The sequence below is a fragment of the Bos javanicus genome, chromosome 27, assembly GCF_032452875.1.
Source record: "Bos javanicus breed banteng chromosome 27, ARS-OSU_banteng_1.0, whole genome shotgun sequence".
Taxonomy (NCBI): Eukaryota; Metazoa; Chordata; class Mammalia; order Artiodactyla; family Bovidae; genus Bos; species Bos javanicus.
Window position 1 is genome coordinate 39,221,930 of NC_083894.1, and position 20,003 is coordinate 39,241,932.

A 20,003-nucleotide genomic window follows, 5' to 3' on the forward strand; every position below is an offset into this window, starting at 1 on the left:
AACACACCCAAGAAGACATGTAAGCTGAGGACGTGGGAGATGCAAGAGACAGAAAGGCTGTGCGTGAGCCGAGTGGGACTAGGATAACCAGACTGGGCTTCAAATTGAACTTTAAAAAAAGCAGCGGAAGGGACCCTAAGGAATAGGGAACACCAAGAAGTCACAGGCACATCACTCAGCAAATGTTACAGCACCCAGATCAGGTCCATCACTCAGCAAACATTACGGCACCCAGATCAGGTCCAAGCTTATGGGAGGAGGGCAGCGAAGGGGTCCAGAGTGGTGCTCAGCTGGTGAGATAAGGGATGGAGCTCGGATGACTCCTACACCACAGCTGAGTCCACTAGTGGGCAAGTGACCACTGGGGCTAAATCTAAGAGCAGGATGCTTTCTACTTGGGGGAACTTTTGGCAATACAATCTGAAGAGAATGTTTGCCACCAGATAAAGGTGTCCTAACATAGAGACTGGACTAAATTATCATTGCCACTGAATAGCACCAGACACAGCCTTTAGACCCTATGTTTGAGGGGAATAAAGCAGGAAACAGCTCAGTGAATGGGGATTCATGAAACCAAGGTCTCCTTGAATTCTACTATAACAATTGAACTTCAATTAAGATATGGCAAAAAATAGGATAGTATGTAGCTGTTTTAAAAAACAAGAAGAATATACACACAAAAAAGCACCAATATACACACAGAAATATATATATATATACACATGGGCTTCCCTTGTGACTCAGCTGGTAAAGAATCCGCCTGCAATGCAGGAGACTTGGGTTAGATCCCTGGGTTGGGAAGATCCCCTAGAGAAGGGAAATGCTACCCATTCCAGTATTCTGGCCTGGAGAATTCCATGGACTATACAGTCCATGGGGTCACAAAGAGTCGACACGACTGAGTGACTTTCACAAACAAACAAACAATACACACACACACATACACACACACACACAGATATATAATGTCTACCACATCTTAATATTAGAAGAAAAAAGGCAGTTGTCTAATTCATGCAATAAGCAAATACATCTGTGGCATCATTTACTACATCTGATAATCTTATAATCACTCATGTTTAAAATGCATAAACACCTCTGGAGGAATTTACAGTTGCCAATTGTACCCCCGTTTTCCAGGTGAAGAAATTAAGACCCAGAGATGTTAAATAATCTGCCCAAGGTCACAGAGTTAGTAACTAGCTAAGGCAGGATTTGAACTGGTGTAGAATCCCTGCAGGTCACTTCTTTCTCTCCCTCCTTCCCTCTCTCTTAATATGTGGGTGTGTGTGCACGCGTGTGTACGTGTGCTCTGTCTCCCTCACCACCACACTGCAGCTGGCCCTGCAAAGAGGAAGTATAGTGACAGCACCTATGTCTGTATGAGACCCTCGGATTACCAGGTGCCTTGACGGAGGTGTGGTTGTCACTACGGTGCTTCAGAACATCTTCAGGGCTCCTTGGTGGAGGTGGAGGGCTGTACTTCCCCACCCCCTTTGAAGTTAGCTGTCTCTGTGTGATCACTTTGGCTGATGCATTCTCAGCAGAACTTAGGTGAGTTTTAAGGACCCTTTGAATCTCCTCCTCTGTCTTCCTGGGTCTGTAAGTAACTCATAAAAGGCAGATCCCGTCACTAACACACTGGACACACAGCAGGAATAAGAATTAACCAGGGGTTGAACCCACACTCTCGGCAGTGCAAGCTTAGAGTCCTAACTAACTGGACTGTTAGGCAACTCCCCAACGTTTGTACTTTGAAGCCACTGAGATCTGGGGATCATTTATTACTGTGGCATTACCAAGCCCATCTTCACCATTCTGAAGTGCTTATCCTCCTTCTACAGATAAAGAAACTAAGGTTCAGACAGGTTTAACCATTTGTCCATGGACACGCAGTAGTAAGATGGGAAACCCTTTGACAAGCAGAGATTGAGGAGAGAGATCGTTTTAGGAGGCACACACACATGCGCACGTGCACACACACACACACACACACACACACGAACCCCAGCAAAGTCAAGAAGGCCGGAGAGAACATTGGAGCCACTGCAAATATTCCAGTGTGTGGGGGGGAATGGATTGATGCCGACAGGGCAAAATCTGGGTTCTGAATTCCACAGGAATATCAAGTTGACTCTGAACTGTTAAATATGTTTACAGAAGGTCAGTAAGAAAGCTGGAGCAAAGGACTGGAAATTGTCAGAAAAGAGACACAGAAGTGTAAACAGAGACACAGTTCATGTCATGCTCAAGGCCAAGGCAGCAGCAAGATTTTCCACCACCAAGGCCCAATTTCTGACCTTGGCTGGTCCTTTAAATGCCGTGTAGATTGACTCTCCGACTTGATGCCATGGCAACCAGCTCTACTGACCAGTTCCACGCAATCTGCTTTCACCTTTGGCTCCTTGGCCACTATCACAAAATGGAAAGCTTCACAGAGAGGGCTGGAACTTTATTTTTTATTTTTTAACTGAAGGATAATTGCTTTACAGAAATTTATTGTTTTCTGTTAAACCTCATGAGTCAGCCATAGGTATACATGTGTCAAAACTTTATTTTTTAAAGGATGGGAAGAGGGAGGCTTCCAAAGGAATTGTTCATCCATGATCCTACTGAATAACTTAGGCAAACTGTCTACACTGGCTGATTCACCAGCAGAAATGGGATGAGATGCTTCAGCTAGAAGGAGCCTGAGAAAACGAGAGGTGGAAGCCGTGTAGCCGGAGGGTCAGGCTCCGTCAGACTTCACCATGACTGAGAGCCCAAAGAGCCAGTGCCGAGACATGTCTGGCAAGCTATCCTGAAGGTAAGAACAGAGGTTTATTCCTCAGGAATTCTGTTGGCATGTATTTCAGGAAAAGTGAGCATCCCAGCTCTGTAAAATAAGCAAAAAAAGTAGAAAAGAAACTGCCTGCCAAACAGGAGATGTGGGTTCCATCCCTGGGTCGGGAAGATCCCCTGGAGAAGGAAATGGCAACCCACTCCAGTATTCTTGCCTGGGAAATCCCATGGACAGAATATATGGCCGGAATTGTTTTGGTCTGCCATTTTTAATGCATGCGGCAGAATGCTCATGTAGGGAAACACAGAGTGCCAATTAGGTAACCTGAGATCTTGCATCGTTTGGGATAAACACGAAGAGGAAACAGGAAATAACTGACATAGAAGGAGGAAAAATAGTAATCTCTTGACGCTGATGTTCTGTGGGTAGACGCCACGTGCAACTGCAATGGAAAGGAACGGACCTGCCCAAGGGGGACAGTGACGCTCCTGGATGAGCACCCTGAGCGGGGGTGTGGCAGGGGCCCAGGGAGCAGACAACGCCCCACCAAAGCAGCGTCTGGCTTTTCTCCAGGCTGGGGACGGTCTTTCTGGAAGCACTCAGCCAAGAAGCGTATTTTCCCATTTCAACGACAGGACTTCCTGGGGGAAAGTAAATAGCTCTTTCCACCAGGAACAGAAGCAAAACGAAATGTAGTCACGCAGTAAACCGGGTGATGAGACAGCAACCAAAGACGTCCTCTCCTGCAGGTGACACGCGTGTGTACCTGGGGAGGGGAAAGCGAAGGAGAAGGAGAGTCTGCGAGGGAAAGGGGGCGATGACCAGACACAGTGAGTGTCCAGAGGGGTCTGAATTCTGGCAGCACGTGAGAAACAAAAGGAGCATGAGATATATGTGTTGGATAAAGGAGGAGGAATGACTACAAAACTCTTGCCAATGGGCTTCCCTGGTAGTCCAGGGGCTGGGAATCCGCCTGCCAGTGCAGGGGACTCGGGTTCAGTCCCCGGTCGGAGAACTAAGATCCCGCGTGGGAGCCTGTGTGTTGCAACCACTGAAGCCTCCGCCCTGAGCTGGTGCTCCACAGAGGAGCCACCGCAATGGGAAGCCTGGGCAATGCAACAAGGCGTAGCTCCCGCTGTCTGCAACGACGGAAAAAGCACATGCGCAGCAGTGAAGACCCAGCAGGGCAAAATAACAAAAAACAAAACCCAGCTCTTGCCAAGTCCCGAGTGAGACTTGGTCATTGCAGGGTCACCGCAGGTTAATGGTGTAACTTGGCCATGGCGTGAAGTGGGTCTGGTTAAACCCTGCTCAGTCTGGTAAGCACCTTGCATCGGCCGGGTTATTAAATGAATCATTTTGTTTACATTTTCAATTCAAGAGCCTCGGCCACTTCAGAAATGCTTTTGCTTATAGCAGGTTCATCAGCCATCTGGTTGTTACTCTCGCACCAGGCAGTGATTGACATTCATGATAGTCAGGCGATGAGAAGGATGACTGTAATTGTGGTGGCTGAGAGCTATACGGCCCTTCCTTTGGACCAGATGCTCTGTACACATCGCATCATCCTATCCCACCCTCAGAGCTACCCAGAGAGGTGCGAACCACGGTCTTCCCTTTCACAGATGAAAGTCCGAGCGCTCAGAAAAGCTCACTTCAGTCCGTGGCACAGACTGACCTGAGTCTGCCAATTCACAATCTTGGGTCCATCAACATTATGGAATACCATCTCTTGCTGGGTAGAACTAATGGGGCTTAGCTTTATTCTCGCCTATTAGATGGTGAGGAAGGGAGGTTTCACGTGCTACCCCGATGCTCCTATCGTGTGTGAGTGCATGCTGAGTCACTTCAGTCGTGTCAGACTCTTTGCAACCCTATGGACTGTAGCCCACCAGGCTCCTCTGTCCATGGGATTCTCCAGGCAAGAATACTGGAGTGGGCTGCCATGCCCTCCTCCAGGGGATCTTCCCAATGCGGGGATCAAACCAGAGTCTCTTGCATCTCCCACATTGGCAGGTGGATTCTTTACCACCAGCCCACCTGGGAAGCCCTATGTGTTCCCGTAAGTATGTTTAATTCAGCCTTTGTTTTCAAAACGCTTTCCCTGTTACAACTACATATTCAATATTACTTTTTTTAACCATAAAATCAACACCTATAATTATGTTCGTTTACACAATTTGCTGTCATCTCAGGTTACCTGTGAAAAAGAACTTCCATAAACACAAAAGAACAAGTAAATGCCAATGAGAACAGAAACTTTATAATAATATCTCACTCTCCAATCGTTGCCTACTTCTTTCTCACTCCCTTAAAAGCTAAGTTTTTTTTAAGCAGGAAGGGAAGGGACAACAGAGGATAAGATGGTTGGATGGCATCACTGACTCGATGGACATGAGTTTGAGCAAACTCCGGGAGATGGTGATGGACAGGGAGGCCTGGCATGCTGCTGTCCATGGGGTCGCAGAGTCAGACACGACTGATCCAGACCACAGTATTTAAATTATCTGGTGTAGCATGTAAGTCACAAAAACACATTTTGGAGAGAACAAAACAACAGGCTCTTTCTTCTCTGTCTAATGTTACCTTTGGGTTTTAGTTTCCAAAAGAAAACTCTATGATTAATAATGAAATAGGAAAGATAAAGTCCTCTTTCTGGATTAGGATACTGTCTGAAATATTTGGAAATCTGTGTTTTAAGAGATGCCAAAACAGGTTCTCTCTGTGGGCTGGAGGATCGTTTGATTCTTTTGATCACAATGAAATGAAAAGTCTTGGAGACCGAGAGGGAGAAGCCGGCTGTAGTTTCCTCTGCCAGACGCAAAGTCCAAACAATGTTTGCATATTGCCCACGGGCTTTTGGTGGGATTCTTTTTGAAGGTGTAAAACTTCAATTGCTTCAACAACTCTGGCTTGCAGAGTAGAAACTGCACGTTTGTGAATTGGGGTGACAGAGAAGCTTCGGGAAACTACAGAAGTACCCTATGTGTGACATTTCTGGGATAACCTTCCAGCAAATGGATAAAATGTAGAGTCCTAGTTCTCAAGCTCATTGGGAAATTTACAGTCTCTGCCACTGGCATGAGACCTTGTCCAGAAGAAATACCATCAGAACTTCATTTGTAAAATAAATAAATAGTCAATCCCTAAATAGATTAAGGAGACGCATATGTCAAAACGCAATTCAGTAGGACTCCTAAAGACAGAAACTTTAATAAAAAGAGCGTGTGTGCATGCCATTTTTTTCTCCCTCTGTGAATATCTTTACTGAGAACACTCTTGAAACTCTGGGACAATAATCACGATTTATTGATACCTTTGGATATGTATAAGAAGAAAAAAACTTGACATGGCAAGAACCAGGAGATTCACATTCTTATGGAAATGTCCTGAAATTCTCCCACAAATTTCAGTTAACACTAAAGCTCTGTGCATTCCTTTCTTAATTAAAAAGAAATGGAGCATTTAAAATAAAAGCTACAATGAGTTATCACTTTACATCAGTCAGAATGGCTATCATAAAAAAATCTACAAACAGTAAATGCTGTGGAGGGTGTGGAGAAAAGGGAACCCTCCTCCACTCTTGGTGGGAATCTAAATTGCTGCAGCCACTATGGGGGACACTACGGAGGGTTCATGAAAAGCTAAAAATAGAACTACCACATGATCCAGCAATCCCACTCCTGGGTGTAAATTCAGAGAAAAACATGGTCTGAAAGAATACATGGACCCCAGTGCTCACTGCAGCCCTGTTTACAATAGCCAAGACAAGGAAGAAACATAAGCGCTCATCGACAGAGGAGTGGGTACGGGCGATGTGGGACACGCATACGGCGGAATACGATTCAGTCATTAAAAAGAATGAGATACTGCCATTTACAGCAACAAGGATGGGCCTGGAGATGATGCTTATTCTACGTGAATAAGCACCTCTGTCTCTTAGTCAGACAGAGAAAAATAAACATCATACGATATCACTTACAGGAAGAATCTTTTAAAATGATACAAATGAACTTGCTTACAAAACAGAAACAGACGCACAGACTTGGAGAACAAAGTCATGGTTACCAGTGGTGAAGAGTGTGGAAAAGGAGGGATTAAGAGTTTGCGACTGACACATACACACTGCTATATTTGAAATAAAATCCCTTTCCATGAAAAAAAAAAGGGCTATTTAAGCATATTTGACCTTTCTTCCATAATATGATAAAGCAGAATAAAAGAAGTGTCCTGGGGTGTGATGGTGCTTAGTTGGCAGAAGCCTACCCAAGGAGGCATCTTTTGAGCAGAGAAATGATTTATAAAGCTAGTGGGGGGAACAGTGTTCCAGGCAGAAGGAACAGCATGTGCCAAAACCCTGAGACACCCTCAGCTTCTTTGAGGAACAGTGAGAAGCCCAGTGTGGCTGAAGACACATGGGCAGGGCGGAATGGTGGAGAAATGTTTAGGGAGGTCCTCAAAGAACATGGTGGGGGCTGGAGTTTATTTAAGCATGTAAGCCACTGGAGGATTGTAAGCAGAGAAGCGAGATGATCTGGTTTATACATTAGAAAAATCACTCTGGCTGTTGTGATTGCAAGAAGGCCATCACCTGCTGTCCGCTCTCCTACAAACACCTACAATATCACAGAATGTCCACCCTTGAGGGCTTTGTGGCTTCGTGTTCAAATCTTTGACGCCTGAACGAATAACTGAATGAATATGTCAGTGAAAGGTTCTGGTTGTCCATGCTCTGGCTGCCCAAGGCAAAGAATCCTATGCTATTCCATACTCGCTACAGTCCTTTCTCATCGAATCTACCTGGACTTGTTATAAGCCAGCAGGCATGTTGTCAACAGAAAGTCCACCCAAATATTTATGGAAGAGGAATTCTAGTTTTTACTTAGTTTCTAATGGGAGATCAGAAAAATATACATTTTTTCTTCTCATAGTTAGAATTTAAGAAATTAAATATCCTTCCTCCCAGAAAGTTCTTCTTTCCTCTTAACTCTCAGAGGCTTTCATGCCGAGCTTCAGCAGAACGTAATCTGGGTATGAGATGACCTCCTAGTCCCTTTGATCTTTGGTTCTAGGAATCTATAATTTTATGTCCTCCAACTGTGGGGCTTTCCCAGCCCTTCTTCCAAAGGAAGAGTCAGGAACCAGTGTCGTCACCCTTGTCATTAGCACGAGGGTCCCCAGGATCCCAGGGGCAAAGTCTGAATCCTCCGCTGCCAGCACCAGCCAGCAACCCCACTGCTTCTCCGGATGGTCTGAGTTTGATCAGGAAGGCCTCTCTGGAGCTTTCATATATACCTAAACCAATTTTAAAACACTAATTGGCAGCTCAGTGTTGGCTAACAACGAGAATGTATTTCATGTGTACAGTGTGTTTCTCTGAATTTATAGAATTATGGTCTTGATAGCACCCTGAATAGCCATCAAAGATCCATGGCATTGGCCCAAGCGTTCTCCCAGGGCCCCTCAACCAACTGGCCAATCTACTTTGACTCACACAAGCTACCCCTCTGCACACACAAGACTACCAGTCCCTCCAGAGGAGGTGGAGGAACTTGCCCTGGGCAGGGCGACCTCTAAGACAGCCAGGTGCCCCCTGGCCTGGCAGGGCCTCCCTCAGCTTCACCCCCACGTGGACGACAAGGGAACGCAGTCTCTGCAGCACATGGCCCGGGTGGGTAAATATTTTCCGTAACAACCACACACGTTCCCACTTCCCCTGAGGAAAACATGGCCTCCTTGTATGATTAATGCTTTATTTTTGTACAGCTCCATGCGGCTTTCAAAGTGCTTCCTGCACGTTACTTGGATTGTTCAACCTCCCTATGAGTAAAGGGGACGTGGTCCGTGTCTCCATGTTGCAGGCGGGGAGACTGACAACTCAGCTCTATGACTAATCAGTGACGGAATGAGGTGAGCAGCCCTGTTCTCTGACTCCCAAACCGGTGGCGTTCCTAGTCTAGCTCTAACACCTCACAGGGCTCTGACTTTATTCTGTGATTCTGAACGGCAACCATGTCTATCGAGGGCAGTGCCTGCCATGAAGTCTAGAACCCCACCCTCCAAAACTGGGCTGCCAGCCCCATGTTCACGGCCGTGCACAATTTCAAAATGAAACAGACAGAGAACTGACACAGGGTTGTCACGTCTGCTTCCGCCAGCCACCACTGCTGTATCGTAACAGAAGTGACATGTTCACCATACAAATAGGGTGGGAAACATCTGTGATTAAGAGTTAAGTCTTCTCTAGGAAACAACCGTGAAAGCATTTTACATCACTCTTTTAAATTATATTTTGAATTTACATGCAGAAAAATGAAAATAACTTTTCTGCATGCTTTGTACATTTTCATTCATTGACACAAGTTTGTCAATCCTGGTACACGTGTTTGTGTACAAAAATATATATATACACACAAACATATATACATATTTATTCAACAATGTAAGAAAAACACAGTCATTCCAATTAACCTCACTTTTATCCACATTGTTAATAAATAATAATAATAATAATAAATAATAAAACCTCCAGTTTTATTTCTGCTTGGCAAATATGGAAGCAACACTCACTTCTTCACCTGGCTCGGAGTATTCTGGGCAAGCAAAAAAGTGGAGGATTAATTGCTTCCATGCCCCTAGCCATCTCTCTCTGGAGTGCTGGGGAGGTGGTGGGTAGTTCAGCTGCAAGTTCTGGAGCACAGCATCACACTGCAGACCTGACAGTGAGCATCGCTGGCTTTGTCCCCACACTATATCTGCAAGTCTTCATTTATTAAAAAAAAAATTACCCAAACAGTAACTACCAACATATACAGACATCTACTTATCTGCAATAAAAGTCAGAGAAGAGCCCTGGAGAGAAGACATTCTCCTACAGTGCCTGGAAAATACCCATGAAACGCCAGTAAAGAGAACAATTCCTGTCCTTTCTGCTTATGGTAGGTACCTGAGGGTATTTCCAGCTATTTCTAGTCAAGTCATGGAACATCAACAAAACACTTGATATAAACTACTTTGAATACATTCAATATTATATTTAAGCACATGCTAGAGGTGACTGCAGCCATGAAATTAAAAGATGCTTACTTCTTGGGAGGAAAGTTATGACCAACCTAGATAGCATATTCAAAAGCAGAGACATTACTTTGCCAACAAAGGTCTGTCTAGTCAAGGCTATGGTTTTTCCTGTGGTCATGTATGGATGTGAGAGTTGGACTGTGAAGAAGGCTGAGCGCCGAAGAAGTGATGCTTTTGAACTGTGGTGTTGGAGAAGACTCTTGAGAATCCCTTGGACTGCAAGGAGATCCAACCAGTCCATTCTGAAGGAGATCAGCCCTGGAATTTCTTTGGAAGGAATGATGCGAAAGCTGAAACTCCAGTACTTTGGCCACCTCATGCAAAGAGTTGATTCATTGAAAAAGACCCTGATGCTGGGAGGGATTGGGGGCAGGAGGAGAAGGGGACGACAGAGGATGAGGTGGCTGGATGGCATGACTGACTCGATGGACGTGAGTCTGAGTGAACTCCGGGAGTTGGTGATGGACAGGGAGGCCTGGCGTGCTTCAATTCATGGGGTCGCAAAGAGTCAGACACAACTAAGCGACTGATCTGATCTGATCTGATTGAAGAAACAGTCAGGAGGGCCAATGAAGAGGCCTTAGTCCATGCTGACACTCAGGTCAAACCTGATGACTCTTCGGTGAGAAAGAAAATATGCAAGGAGCAGATAAGAAAGGGGCAGATTTGAGCTCATTTTTATAAATGCTCAGTTTGAAGTACTCGTGGGACTTGCAGGTTGTGAGGTCTGGTATGTATTTATAAATCCACTTACTTATCTAAAAATATTTATTTACATACATCATCTGAATGTCAAACTCTGTGGGAGGTGTTATGGGTAAGAAAGAAAATGGCATTGCTTCCACAGTGAACCTGGACTTTCACAGCAATAATTTCTGAGGTAACTGATAGAGTGCTTTTATTCTCTGAGAAAGCTTGTTTTAAAATATATGATTCATTTGGAAATTTTAAAGAGCATCCTTCATTCTTTCTTATGAGAAAACAGAAATAGAAGCCAAGTGCTGGGATTTGCATAATCCCATATTTTACTTTTCTTCTGTTCATCTGGCTACATTAGTCAAGAGCTTACATTTTATTTTAGTCCATTTAATTTCATCTTAATAGTTTTCATTCATCTGTTGGTTTGTTTGCGCTTGTCCTATGACAGCATGACAAAATATATTGACCAAATGTGAGTAATTAACCTGCTGAATTGGAGATAGTTTTCCCACAGGCTCAGAGAAATCCCTATTAACCTTGGGAGATGGTAAACCTCGCAGCCACATTTCTGATGATGTTGCACCATTAATCCAAAGTCTAACTCAACATAGCTTCTCCTGTAAAATGCAGAGTATGCTTGCTCTAAAAAATTCAAGTGGATTAAATGACTCTCTCTCAAATCACGGAGTAAATAAACTTAGTTCAAAACCTTCTCATCAGCAGATCTTTTGGTTTGTTATTTATTATTACTTGTTATGGACAGAGGAGCCTAAGAGGGCTACGTCCATAGGGTCACAAAGAGTTGGGTACGACTGAAGTGACTGAGCGTGCATGCACACACACACACACACACACACACACCCCATCTACACTAGGCCAGGAGATGAGACGGTGTCTCCTGCAGCCTGTCTAGCTTTCTAATGCAGTGTACCACCCACAAACAAGGAATTCAAAACAGCAAAGTGGAGAGGGGTAAGTGTCACTCACCAAGTCAAGCGGCTGCATTTAGAAAACGCACTTAGAGCTAGCAGATCTCATCCGGACTCCACGTCTGAAATCAGGTGGGTAAGCAGTCCGTAAGGAAGGCATCCCACGCAGGACACAGAAAACACACACCCAATCTAGAGAATGATGAGAGGAGGATTCTTGTTCTTTCCGCTGGGAAATCCCAGGGTGTTTCCAAGGATCTCAAGGCAGGTCATGGGACATCAACACTGGAGCCAATATGAACTACTCTGAACCCATCTTGGATTGTACTGGCGTGTATCCTCTCTAACAAATAGTCAGGAGGGACCATGGGTAGGATCAGGCGGGTGACTCTTCACTGGGAAGGTTGAGAAGGACGTTGTCCCAGGACTGAAGCAGGGACAGGGACATTCTTAGGGAGACGGCGATCGGGACCTCACAGGGCCTGCGACCCCACAGAAGGGAAAGCAGCCAGAGCGACGCAAGCCAGGAAGGAGAGAGAGGGCACTGCTTCCGGCATCTCCCCCATCACCAGGGCGCTGGGACCCCCGAGTTCTTCTCTGCTGAGTTACATCCAGCCCAGCAGTGGGTACAAAACAGGCACACACTCACAAGTAGGTCTGGGCATCCACCCCACCTCATGGGGTTGCCCTGTTTCCTAAGCCTGCCCCTCAAAACCACCCCTGGAAGCTGAGCAAACCTTAACAGAAGGGCATTTTCATTGCCTTGTGGCTCAACTCCAGGGCCAAGTTTCTCTCCCCACCTACAAATTCCACCAATACCCGCTTCCACGTAGGTGGTCTTTCGTCTCACACAGGGCACATCTAAAGACACAGCGCTGCAGGCACTGCTTGAAATGAAACGCTCAGCCTACGAGAAACGAAAGAAGGGATAGGCTCGGCTTCAGACACTTCGTGTTCTGTTTTTTTTTTTTTTAAGTTATGATTTCTAGGAAGAAATGAAGGCAACCTACGAACACTGATTTTTCTTTTTTTTTTTTTGACATGACATTTGTACAAAAAGATGGCTCAGCACTACAACAGACCTTTGTCTGGACCATTCAGGAGTGGTCGCTAAGGTTTATTTCACATGGAAACATCGACAGATGCTGAGGCTAGAAGTGGGCTCCCAAGTGCTGTGACCCGGGGCGAGCGGAACTTCTGAGCAGCGAGTGATGCCAGCCCACCTCCCACTCAGCACCCTCACCTCACTTCACCTCATGGGCAGCTCGCTGCTCTCCCAACACCACACTGAACTCTTTATGGAGACTGTTGCTCTCCACTTCCCTAATGAAACAGTTACTAGGATAATCTCTGTTTTATGCTTGGAGAAACTGAGATGCAAAGAGGTAACTTGACCGAGGTAGCAGAGTTAGCCAGCAGGACTGGGAATCCATACCTGGACTCATGATCTCCTTCTACAATAAAGAAGCAAATAAAAAACTAAGAACAGGGCTACCAAACGATTCATCAATCCCATTCCTAGGGGTATATCCAGAGAAAACTACAGTGCGAAAGGCTACACGCACCTCAGTGTTCACTGCAGCACTCTTTACAATAGCCAAGACATGGCAGCAACCTAAATGTCCACCATGAACTGGGTAAAGAAGATGTGGTTCACGTATACAACGGAGTATTGCTGCAAGTCGCTTCAGTGTCCCACTCTGTGCGACCCCATAGACGGCAGCCCACCAGACTCCCCCATCCCTGAGATTCTCCAGGCAAGAACACTGGAGTGTTACTCACCCATAAAAAGGGATGAGATAATACCATGTGCAGCACATGGATGGACCTGGAGATGATCATGCTAAGTGGACAGAGAAAGACAATATCATGTGATGTGACGCTTACATCACATGATAAGCATATGATACGCTTATATGTGAATCTAAAAAAAAATATGAATGACCTTATTTACCAAACAGAAACAGACTCACAGCTTTAGAAAGCAGTCTTATGGTTACCAAAGGGGAAACATGGAGGGGAGGGATAAATTGGAAGTTTGGGATGGACATATACGCACTACTGTAGATAACCACCAGGACCTACTGTATAACACAGAGAACTCTGTTCAATAGTGTATAATAACCTAAGTGGGAAAAGAACTTGAAAATTAGAATTTTCAAAAGAATTTGAAAATTCAGTTATACATGTTTGTGTATAACTGAACCATTCTGTGGCATGCCTGAAACTAGCACAGCATTGTTAATCAACTATAGTCCAATGTAAAATAAAAAATTCAAAAACCACTCCAAAAATAAAAGAAATAAATGGCTTTTGCCTTCAGCTTGTTCATAAAGTCTTTGATGCAGTAATAATTCCTGATATTTTCATAGCATATGTGATGCTCCATGACCCTAACAACCTAGGAATAGCCTCAGCTCCATCTTATAGGTTAAGAAGTTGAGAAACTAAAAACAATTGGCCCAAGGATCTAGCGGCAGAGTGAACAAGAATTCACACCTTCAGAATCATCACTCAAAGAACATTGCCTTCTTCGGCCCACCATGTGCTTCTAGCAAACAGGAAGGAGGGGATGGACATCAAAACTAAGTCTTGTTAGTTATTTTGGGAAACACTCCTGTTTCTCCACATTCTGGGAGACTGCCTCCCTGGGTCTCATCACTGAAAGGGCAAGTGATGGAATGTCTTCTCCTCGGAGTTGGGCATCCTAATAGGAAACGTCCATCCTTCCCTAAACCAGCCTCACTGCTCCTGTGATGAAAATAGTGAACAGCACACAGATAAAAGTAGATGGGATGGAGAGAAATGATCAGAATGAGGTACTAAACTCTCAGCAAGCTCCATCAGGCACAGGGAGGGATGGGAATAGTAAGTCAAGTCACTTACAAAGAGAAAGCTAATCAGGGTGTGTAGGAGGGAAAGAGAAGAATTTTACCAAGCTCAAAAAATGGGCTTTAAATTGGAATTTCCTGGCATGGAAGAGAAGGGTTTGATCTTTCACTTGGGAGCCAGTTTCCACCCCAAAGTAACAGACTGAACCAAAGCAAACTAAAAGAAGCTAAAATAACTGGCTGGAAAGGGGTATCTTTGAACACATCCTGCTTATGGAAAAGCCAAGAAATCATCTTTCATCAGCAACCATATGACTTTAAGTAAGATTCAACTTTGGGGCAAGAAAAGTAATAAAGTGTGAAATAGTTTTTTTCTTTAGAATGGCAAATAAGAAACCTTTTAAAAATATTTTCCAAGTTACTGGTTTGTTCTCTTCCAATAGGACAGATTTTACTAACAGACTAAATTTTAAAGAAAAAGTTTCAAGCAAGTAGAAAAGGTTGGGGTTCAGCAATAGGACTCTTGGGGTCACCATGCGGTAAAAAGGTAAAATTCACCTTCTCCATACTTCACAAATACTAGCATATTGATGTAATATTTTTGCTTTGATAATCAAGTCTTTCATTTTCTGGATTTAGCTACACCAGTTGAAGGTGTTAATCCAGAGTTGGAAGAAGGACCACCCAACAATGTGATATGCTCACTTTTTCTGAAAGGAGCTAAAGTGTAAAACCAAAAGCAAAAGAGGTGTTCTGGGCACGTGTGACCGACGTGGGCTGAAGTGTGATGTGGTAGAAAGAGCAAACATTCTGCCAGTCACTCATCTCCTCATCACATTTTTATTTTCACCTTTACAAGCACGAGAGCCCTCTGGAATATCAGCACATCTGTGGACCTTCCATTAAAGAGCTGAACTTATTTAATATTCATTGACTGAAAAAAGTAACTAATGGCAGCAAGCTTCTCTAAATTCGGTAGGGCTTTTGAATGCATTTGCATGTATTAATCTCAATGAAGAGCATACTTGTATGTTTACCCAAAGGTTGAATGTGTGTGTGTGTGACATAGCAAGTTGTTCCGTGTACAGACAACGTTTGATAAACATGTGGATTTGAAGACCCTTATAAGTAATCCGTGGCTCCCTGGGATTCTTCAGCTGCCAGATGGGAACTACTGAACCCTTTCTCTTCTGCTAAAGACTCCATGGTCTAAAAATAGACTTTGGAAGGCATTTCAGCATGTTATCCTGCAAAAGTTTGCAGCCTGTATGCATTGATAAAGAAGCAGCGTATCACACACTGAAATGAACAGTATTCACTGCCGACTAGAAGAGCTTGGGGAGGTTTGTTTGCTTTTCTGTATTTTTCAAATTCTCAGCAAAAATTATTCATCCCTGTTGTAGTAAAAACAAACTAACAAAAAAAACCTAACAAAAGGTCTCCATGCCACTTCATCAGGAAGGCCCCAGCATTTGTCTGCAAACTTAAAACAGAGATAGAGACACAGATGCAGAAAACAAAGTTATGGTTAACCAAGGGGAAAGTGGGGAGAGGACAACTGGGAGACTGGGATTGAGAGGCACACACTGCTGTGCGCAAAGCAGATAACAGTAAGGACCTACTGCGCAGCACAGGGAACTCCAGCGAGTGCTCTGCAATGATGTGCGAGGGAAAGGCTGTAAAAAAGAATAGATACTAATGCATGAATATGTATAACTGGTGGCTCAGACGGGAAAGAATCCACCCACAATGCGGGAGACCTGGGTTCGATGCCTGGGTTGGGAAGATCCCCTGGAGAAGGGAAAGGCTACCCACTCTAGTATTCTGGCCTGGAGAATTCCATGGACAGAGGAGCCTGCCGGGCTACAGTCCATGGGGTTGCAAAGAGTCAGACATGACTGGGCAACTTTCACGTCATGTATAACTGATTCACTCTGCTGCACACCTGAAACTAACACAACATTTTAAGTCAACTGTACTCCAATTAAAATAAAAACAACCTCAGGTTCTTGGAAAATGTCCCTAATATCCGCTCCCAGTCTGTCCTGGGGACCCATTCCCGCAAAGTGTCATAGGAAATTACGGAAAACTAAACATTCATTCTCCCATGACAACATATTCCACAAAAACAGTTTCAGGCAGGAACAACTACCTTGTCATTTCCTCTCCACCATAATGATGCCTCTTTTCAGCTGAAATTCCTATCTTTGATGAAAATGTTACAGTACTTGTATTTAAAATTTTTTTTTAATTGGCGGTAATTGCTTTACAATGTTGTGTTGGCTTCTGCTGTACAACAAGGTGAATCAGCCATGAACGTACATATATCCCCCGTCTCTAGAGCCTCCCACGGCCCATCCCACCCCTCTAGGCCATCACGGAGCACGTGCCCACTAGCTGTTCCACACACGGCAGTGTATATATATCAGTGCTACTCTCTCAATTCGTCTCCCTTCCAGGTCCCTCCACGTGCCCACAAGTCAGTTCTCTATGTCTGTGTCTTTATTCCTGCCCTGCAAATAGGTTCATCTGTATTATTTTTCTAGATTCCACATATACGCACTAATATATGATACTTTTCTCTCTCTGACTGACTTCACTCTGTATAATTTTCACCCGATGATATAGCTCATTGTAATCCTCAAAACTGTCAAGGTCATGAAAAGCAAGGAAGGGCTGAGATATTGCCCCAGGCCGGAGAAGAGAAGGCAGGATGGCGAAAGGTAAGCTGGATCCCGGACTGGACTCTGAAAAAGAAAAGCACGGGAGTGGGAACCAGGCAGCACCCAGATAAAGTCTGGAATGTGGTGACAGCAACGCACCCGTAGTTGTAACTGCGACAAAGAAAGTGACGTCAGATGTGAGCAAGCGGGGAAGCTGGGCGATGCTACGCAGAAACTCTGCGTTCTGCCTTTACAACTTTGTGTGATTAAAAAATGTCATTATGTATTGCTAAGGAGTCAGAAGGGTCGGTTGAGATAATTGGTGTAAAAGCTTGCAGAAGGAGTCCCGTAAGTGCTCATGTGCTTCTTCGCAAGTAAACCCTTAAAATCCCACCATTGCTTTTGTTATAAGTCCTTTTCAGGGTATTTTTTTTTTTAAACTGGGTATGTTTTAGTAAAAGAGCATATGCTCCCAAGATAGACTTGTGCTCCCTCAAACCAAACTTTTTGTGTTACAATAAGTTAGTTTGAGATGTTATTTCCAAAAAGGAAGTAGTTATCTTCCTCATGTGCCATTCAAGAATACGGTTTACTATGATGAAATGAGGATTCCCAGGAGGCTCAGTGGTAAAGAATCCACCTACCGGTGCAGGAGACAAGGGTTTAATCCCTGGGTCGGGAAGATCCCCTGGAGAAGGAAACGGCAACCCACTCCAGTAGTCTTGCCCGGGAAATTGCATGGACAGAAGAGCCTGGGGGGCTATAGTCTACGGGGTCGAAAAAAGTCAGACACAACTGAGCCCACATACACACACACACACACACACACACACAGGAGTGACTAAATGGGATTAATAGTCCATTATCTGTCCAGCAGTACATGACATTATGCATACATGCATACCTACTTGAACATTTTTCTTAGCTCCACTCCTGGCTCGTGGTAAGACTCAGAACTGGCTAACTTCCTCCCAGCCCAGGGACAATCACCCAACAACCTCCCTGAGACAAAGCCAGTCGGTCCTCACAGCCCCTGCCCTCCGATCCCACAGAGGGAACTTCATTTGCTTCCCTCAGGGGGAGAATATTGGGTCAGTTGTAAAGTAAGTGAATCTAACTGATGCAAGATGAACAACTTATTTCATTACGAGCTGAACTGATCAGACAGGTTCTTTCACTTGTACTTCTTTTAAAAATTTTTTTAATGTTTTTTATTGTGGTAAAAGTCACATAATATAAAACATACTATTTTCATCACACTGAGCTCTACAGTTCAGGGGCGCTAAGGACACTCACATGGTTGCATATCTCTATCATCTATCTCCTGAATTTTTCATCTTCCTCAATGGAAACTCTGTCCCTATTAAATACTAACTCCCCACTTCATTCCCCATCCCCTGATGCTTGGCCCCAGCATCTACCAATGTACTTTCTGACCTGATGAATTTGACTATTCCAGGTATCTTGTATGCGTGCTGTGTGCTAACTCGCTTCAGTCATGCCTGACATTTTGCGACCCTGTGGACTGTACCCCGCCAGGCTCCTCTGTCCATGGGATTCTCCAGGCAAGCATACTGGAGTGGGTTGCCATTCCCTTCTCCACGTTACCTCCTATAGGCGGAATTCTTTGACACACACTTCTGTCTTGGCTGAGGAACTTACCCTCTTGTCATAAACTTCCGTGAATGAAGATGGCTGTATGTTTTCCTGCCCTTTCCTTCTCCACCGTGACTAAGGTATGTGTCGTCAGCTTTTCCTCACACACTTTCTTGAAGGCTTCTCTCTGTAGACTTTCAAACATCCACAGCTACGACCTGATTTAGGAGCCATGTCATAAGAGGTGCATCCCACAGGAACCCTCGGGACACAGCGCCCCTTTTCTCCACGGGGCTCCGTCCCACTCGTCTCGGGTCCCCCTCCTTCTGGACCATGAGGTTGTGGCCGCATTCCAGGAATGACAGAATCGTTTTCACACAGAGGAGCTTCTCAGCAGTTGTCTGTGAGCATGATGTAAATTACCGGACACCATGTACAGTGAAAGGCCCATTTCTGATTTCTGAATGATTTATTAACTTCGCAAGCCTTCCAGCCTGATGCCAGGTTTCATTATGACACTAAGCTTTTAGCTCTTTCATATGTATTTCAAAGCACCCGGTTAGACAGGCTTTCCAGTACACAAGTTCCTCTTGTGAACATTACGAGCCTCTGGGAGTTGTGTGAACTCCTTCAATCAACCAAGGAAGGAAAGTCTTAGTAAAATAAAAACATACCTTAAGGTTTGACTATAAGTCCCACAGCTGCCAAAAAATTCTCCCTATTTCCAAAGAATGTCTGGCAAATCAACATTTTTTCCCCCCTCTAGGTTCTTTCTTGCTCATCTAGCCATTTTGGTATCTGGTTATTTATCTCTTTCACTGTACATACTTGTATGATTTACTGCCTCAGCTCTCTTTTCTAAACTATTGGGACTGACTTCTACCCTTGACTAATAACAACTTCTTGAAATTTTGGTCGATTCTAATAACAGAATTCACAAAGGATCAGCTGGGAAGAGAAACATGCCAACAAGACAAAGCAGTGGTGCTTCCAGGAAATACTTTGAGCCTAACTGAATGAGGAAGAGCAGAAGACAGCCAAAGATGTTAAGAGGAAATAGTTTGTATAATATCATATATGAAATGAATCACCAGTCCAGCTTCGATGCAGGATACAGGACGCTTGGGGCTGGTGCACTGGGACGACGCAGAGGGATGGTATGGGGAGGGAGGTGGAAGGGGGGGTTCAGGATGGGGAACATGTGTATGCCTATGGTGGGTTCATGTTGATGTATGGCAAAACCAATACAAAATTGTAAAGTAATTAACCTGCAATTAAAATAAATAAATTTATATAAAAAGAAAAAAAAAAGAGGAAATAGTTTAGTATGGTTTTCAATCACAGCAAAGTGAAGCTTGGTTTGAAGGTGGATACTCAGCTGAGTCAGTCCTGCAAACTGCAACCTGCCTTGGATTAGAAATGGGGC

General features: G+C 44.4%; 1 protein-coding gene and 1 long non-coding RNA gene across 8 annotated transcripts in view; one reads left to right on the top strand and one right to left on the bottom strand.

Moving 5' to 3' along the window:
• LRRC3B (leucine rich repeat containing 3B) overlaps positions 1–20,003 on the bottom strand; it is a 94,643-nt gene that overhangs the window by 20,880 nt on the left and 53,760 nt on the right. Inside the window, exon 2 of one of the 7 annotated variants that reach the window (XM_061404671.1) lies at positions 11,546–11,679. The exons of 5 other annotated variants lie outside the window; for them this stretch is intronic. The gene's annotated coding sequence lies outside the window, so the exon portion shown is untranslated. Of the gene's footprint in view, positions 1–11,545; positions 11,680–16,913; positions 18,360–20,003 lie in introns of those variants that run through there. One more of the 7 variants, XM_061404675.1, reaches the window with a different exon arrangement.
• Positions 1,862–11,349, top strand: LOC133240081 (uncharacterized). Its single transcript, XR_009734093.1, has 3 exons — positions 1,862–2,806; positions 5,120–5,301; positions 8,549–11,349. It is a non-coding gene; the product is annotated as an uncharacterized LOC133240081 (long non-coding RNA).